The sequence below is a fragment of the Peromyscus eremicus genome, chromosome 6 (assembly GCF_949786415.1).
Source record: "Peromyscus eremicus chromosome 6, PerEre_H2_v1, whole genome shotgun sequence".
NCBI lineage: Eukaryota > Metazoa > Chordata > Mammalia > Rodentia > Cricetidae > Peromyscus > Peromyscus eremicus.
In genome coordinates, this window is record NC_081421.1 from 91,244,838 (window position 1) to 91,250,487 (window position 5,650).

The window sequence follows — 5,650 nt, forward strand, 5'->3', positions numbered from 1 at the left end:
TGTAGGACATGTGTAGATAACCACAGCTTGAGTTAGTTTATACATGCAATGGCTGTGTCATTTCCAAATGATGTCTTTTTGCTACACATCACCCCAGCCTCTGCTTTTCCTTTCTTTCCACCCCTTCTTCAAGGTTCCCTGAGAAGAGGTTGCCACAACTGTGCCAATCGGGACTGAGCACTCCACCATTGCTTACTCTCAGCGCCCTGCCAGTCATGGGAGTTTGCATTAAGCACCACTGGCAAATTATGGAGAAGGCAGTGCAACTTGTAGCGAGGCTACCAACATACGGAATTTGATGAATGTGAAGATGAAGACTTGAGAAAATACGTTCAAGTCACGTAGAGGATTTCAGACGTCTCAAGCTGTACCCCATTATTAAACCTACCGATGTGTGGATAGGGGCAAATACTCTGGATGGCAAACGGAGAAGGCAAAACCTATGCCCTTGGACTTTTCTTCTGACACATGACCCACCATACGGACTCAAGTGAAAACTGAGACATAGCTAATCATGAGCGAGTGACAGCCCTGTCGTTTGTACCCACAGCTGCTGCTAAGACCACCACGGCCCCAGCTTGATCCAGTTACGGAGGAGCTCTGCATCTCATCACACAGTTCTGTTTTGTCCGTCGCCTGTCTTGGGATCTGTAACTCATTGAGATAAGATCCGACAGGCTCCCTCAGCAGGGTGAGGGCTGCTTTTTCTCTCTTTCTCTATTGTGACAACCGCAAGCTCCACGGACTCATATTCAGTCAAACGAAAGGACGAACATCCCTAGCGGGTTAGAGTTTCATTTACGATATTGTGTATACCACCACAGGCATTTAAACAAGTGAAAATCTCCAGACTTTTCTCTTAAAAGCACCTTGTTGCCCACCTACTCGTGAAGAGAGAGTGGTGTTTCTTCATTAGGGAAACATTCCTAATGAGGAAACTGTAAATTCAGATGGTGTTTTGTGACATGGGTCAAAAATATTCTCCTTTACTTCACTATTCTTGCTATTTCCCCAAAGAACCATAAATAACAATACATGCTAATGCAGGCTTTCGTTCAGAAAAACTCAACCCCTTCCTCTTTAGTGGACTTGATTTCATTTCAAACTGACAAGTACTCAGCCCTGACTGCCTGCCTTCATTTATCCTTCCCACTTCAGATCTGCCTCTGCGCGGGCTTACAGCTCAGTCCATATGGAAATTAAATGCACCCACATTTGAGACAAAGGTTTCTTTCCTCGCTGCTACTTGTTTCCAATATGATATATTTATCTCAGCGACAAGGTCCAGTGCTTAAAGATGTAGTCAGACCAGAGCTGTGCAAGCAGAAACAGGATTGAAGCAGTTCCTTGGTAACTCCCGCCAAAGAAGCAGAAGGAGAAAGAGGTCCCAGGGGCCTGGTAGGTTCTGCCTGAATTATCCAGATAATTGCTTGGACCCTTTACCCTGACAATGGAGATCTGGATTGCAATGACATAAGCCAAAAGAAATTTACTTAACTTTTTTCCTCATTCCATTCAGAGTGAGAGAACTAAATGTGAGTGGAGGGGCCAGTCAGGATTTATCTAGACTCCAACGCCATCTCTGAGATGTTTGTGGAGAATTGTAAAAGCATGATGTGGGTAAATAGGATGAACTAACAGGAGGAGACATTGATGGAAGTATCCCATTCTCTACTAACTCCAGAGTGCTCTAGACTTAACCTATGCCTTTTTCTTTGTTGTTGGCTGTACTTTACCTTGCTCTGTAGAAAAGTCTCGCTACTTCCCATATTCTTAAGTATTATTTACACTTGCAAATTTCTAACTCCAGCTGGGACCACTCCTTGAGAGCACACTTGACATGCCATGTTTGAAATCGATGCTCATTTCACATCCTGTTGCTGTGTTTGTGTTTACTACCAAGAGATAACACTTAAGAGTATGTTCCATGCCAAGCATTGTACTTAAACATCCACAAACTAAGCTCTAAGGTCTAAGCAACAGGGATTAAACGTGTGTGTGTGTGTGTGTGTGTGTGTGTGTGTGTGTGTGTGTGTGTAGCATGCACATGTGCATACATGTGTGTGTATGGCCAGAAGACAACCTCAGGCATTGCTCCTGAAGCACCATTCTTGGAATTACCAATGCGTTCCACCATGCCCAACTTTTTCAAATGGGTTCTGAGATTGAATTTATACTTGCAAAGCAAACACTACCAACTAAGCTGTTTCCCCATGCCCCTGATCTCCTCTCTACAAATAAAGAAAATTATCAGTTGTTTAATTATACTTCCTGGTGAAGGAATTAAACCTGTAGTCAAAAACAGATCTGTCTGAGTCACCATACGCCCCTTCCTTGTTGCATTACTATTTCCTTCATATGTTTCAAATTTAGCCCCTGCTTCATACAGCAATAATAATGGTGATGACGATGATGGTAGTGGTGATATGATGGGTATGGTGGTGGTGATGGTAATCATCTAATTAGTCTGGTTTCTTCCCTCTGGTGTCTGAATGCTTGGCTGTAACAAAACCTCACCTATTGTGTTACCACTACAATTGAGGGTTCACAGGAAGCCGGCCTCAACCAGTAACAACCGGGCCTGATGCCTAAATCAAGAGATTGAAAAGTGCATCATTGCTAATCAGGGTTTGAAACCTGTTACCTGGGTCCTTACAAAGCAATAGAACATGTTTTCTATGCTGTATTGATTTATGGAGAATAATGAGAGTCTCTGGTTTGCTCACCAAAATACACTTTGTGGAGATACATGGAAATAAAATATTAAATGCAGGTCAGATACCTTTAACTCTGCAAATTGTACTTTCGAGGTCACCAGGCCAAAATCAAGGAGACTAGCCTAAAAAGCTTTTTGAGGGTAAAGATTTATTATTCGTTGGACAAAAGATGCAATCAAAAGACTTGTCCTTTACAGTCCTGGGGATCAGTCTCTTGTCTTAAGACTGAATTTTCCATTTTTCTCTTTTGTCATATTGTCCTGTCACTTAGTGTCAAGTGGACTAGTTCTCTTTCTCTTTGTAACTAATCATTGCTGACATGTAGTTAAAAATCTTTTACTCCAGAGAACCTGCCTGTGGTGTTTCAGGTCAACCTCACCCCTTGTAAAAAATACTGTACATGGAGACTCGGCCTGGGATCTAAAAATACAGCCAGCTGGTGGTGTGCTGACACTTTGTAGTGTGTTAGGTTGGGTCATCATTCACTGGGGTGAGGGACTAACCACCACGTCTGAAAGTCCATCACTAGCTTTGCTCAAAGTTCTCCTGGGTACAGTACATGAAAGAGAACTCCACAGAATCTATCATTCTGCCCTTGGGACAACTTCAATATTACAACCGGATTCCTCCCGAGATTAAGTGAGACAATTACTTCAACACCGAACAGAAAAAAAAAAAAAAAAGGTTTCTGTTTTCCCAAGGTTTTAATATTTCTTCATGCTTATTGTTTGTGTAATGAAACACCATTGCCATCTAAAATTTACCATTAGATATGTCATTTTATGAGTTTTGACAAACATGATGTAGCCACCAATCAAGATAGAGCACAGTTCCCTCCCCCCCAAATATTCACAGATCACCCCTCTTCACAACCTCAGGCCTCAGCCGTTCCTCAGATTATCCTGCGACCACGGAGCACACAGAGAATGGGAGTCTGGCCCTTTTCACTCAGCACAATGCACTGGAGATGTATCTAAGCTAGTATGTGCCCTCAGTTTGTTTCTTTGTATCTCCCAGTAGTCTGTCCTTGGGAGCCTGTCTACTTAACCACTCATGGTTTGAAGGACTTTGGAGTGATTTCCAGTTTTTGTCAAACATGAATAAAGACACTATAAACATGCATGCATGGGACTTTTTTAATGCTCTTATTTGGGTAAATGTGCAGATAGATATAGATATAGATATAGATATATAAAGAATTGTATAAGAAACTGACCATTTTCCTAAGTAGCTGCCCCACTCTGCATTCCTAATCGAGTCCTTAGTGCTCTGTGTTCCCCCACGGCAATGGTACAGCTTTCTTTCTGCTGTTTGTCTTCCTGGGAGATTGTGATTTATTTGTTTGAGGGTTTGGATGTTTAAAAGTATTGGGGACTGCACCCAGAGCCTTGTACATGCTAGGTAAGTGCTGTAGCACTAAGCCATGCCCCTACCCTGTCTGCCTAATTTTTAGCTGCTTGTATATTGTGAAATGGTAGTTCATTGCGACTCACTTGCGTTTCTGTAAAGACAGGAACCTTTTTATAAGCTCATTTGACATTTTCATGGCTTTTTTATAAAGTTTCAGTTCAAAACTTTTACTTACTTTATATCACTTAATTTCATATTATTCATACATCTCAGAAACAAATTCATGACAATTAAATGTCACCCTAAGAGATCAAATGAAATATGATATTAATTGTTACAGGGACAGAAAATTTGACCATTGTCCATGTCCCTTACCCATCACAAGTGAGACAAAAAACACTTATAGAAGAAAAGACAGGCTAATAAAAAGTATTGCAAGCTTTTTCAATAAACATTGTATACAACATGAGAACTGTCAGGAAAAAAATACAGAATGAAAGGTCCAGAGAACAGTGTCCATTTGCAGTCTTAGATTGGATGTCAAATTTGACAGTGTTCCCAGGGTCTAGCCTAACTGTACCAGCCTGAGGGAGAAATCCCAGCAAACCTAGTCCAAATTCTTCTTTGCTTCTGTGTAAAGCATCATTCTTTACTGTGTGTAGGTAGCCCTGTGGATCTTCAAGGAAAAAGGATTAAGGGGGGTGTGACCTTTTGGGGTTTTATGGCTAGTTTGGGGGAAATACAAGTTCTGGTTTCAAAGACTCCCCCCTCCTTCAGTAAGAGAAATATTTATTGTTCACTTCAGAGGAGAAAAGGAACAGGAAATAGGTGGGCAAGAGGAGGTCAAGGATATCTTCCGAATCTGAAGCCCCATCAAATATCTTTCAGTCTGAAGGATTCACTGTGCCTGAGCACTGTGCTTTGGGCTGTTATGTACTCAGTCCCAACGATAAACCCTGTCTTATAGCTGAAGCCTGCCCAAGGCAGAAAAACTTCCAAGCGATGAGATGTAGGATGAGCCTTTTGAGGACTCAGTCCTTTCTGCTTCTGGAAACATCCATGAAAGGAGCATTCTCTGGGGTCCAGACTCCCCTGCTCTGGTCTGTCACTTTTACTTCCTAATAATTGCATCCAGTCTGTGGCTTTGAATTCCATCTCTGGGATAATGATTTCCAAATTCCTGTCTTGAGCCTGCTCTTGTCTAACTTCCAAGTCCACAACTCTAGGGAGAGCTAAACCAGCATTCTTACAGTCGGTGTGCCCCAAACTGAATCCCTCGACGCCCCAGATCCCACTCTAAATAATCTCAACTTTAACCATGACTTGACTGTGAACTCCATCCTTTCACTTGCACCCCACAACCAACTCACTGCAACACTGTTCACTTTGCTTTGCCCACACTCAACAGTAGGATAGCTTCCCAGAAATTCTGCTGTGATCATCTTCTTTCAAGAGTCTACCAACATTCACCTAGATTGCAGCAGGATCTGCCAGGGAGTTCTCTCTGATCCCTGCCTGACTATCTCTGGCCTTCTTGTGTCCCACACAGCAATCAGAACCATAAACTAAAGAAAAGAAAAAGA